We start from the raw sequence: 395 nt of genomic DNA on the forward strand, positions 1-395 counted from the left end.
ATGCGCAATGCGTGTGAAGCAGGGGCAGCCATTTCTGAACAGGGCAAAACACCCGACTTAACGTCTTAAAGAAACAGAGGAAATAAACTAAGAGCCGAAGCTTTATTAAGGCTTGTGGGAGGGTTCACTGCAGTTACTGTTAAAAAGAAAGAAAAAAAAAATTAATGTATTTATATAATGTCCTTGGGAATTTCCAAAGGTGGATGCCCAAAGTGGGGAAATGCCCTTCTCTGAGTTCTGATAGAACTGTTGTACCACGGGTTATTTTCAATTAATTTTGTGGGAACACGGCCGCAGAGCTCACTTTTGAACGTACGTGTGCGTCGTCTGTGTCTGTCGCTATCAAATTTAGTATAGGACTCTAGATTCTCGGAAAACATTACTTAGGTGGAGAG

The sequence above is a fragment of the Delphinapterus leucas genome, chromosome 1, assembly GCF_059928025.1.
Source record: "Delphinapterus leucas isolate spDelLeu-1000000601 "Yukka" chromosome 1, BTC_Dleu_Yukka2, whole genome shotgun sequence".
NCBI lineage: Eukaryota > Metazoa > Chordata > Mammalia > Artiodactyla > Monodontidae > Delphinapterus > Delphinapterus leucas.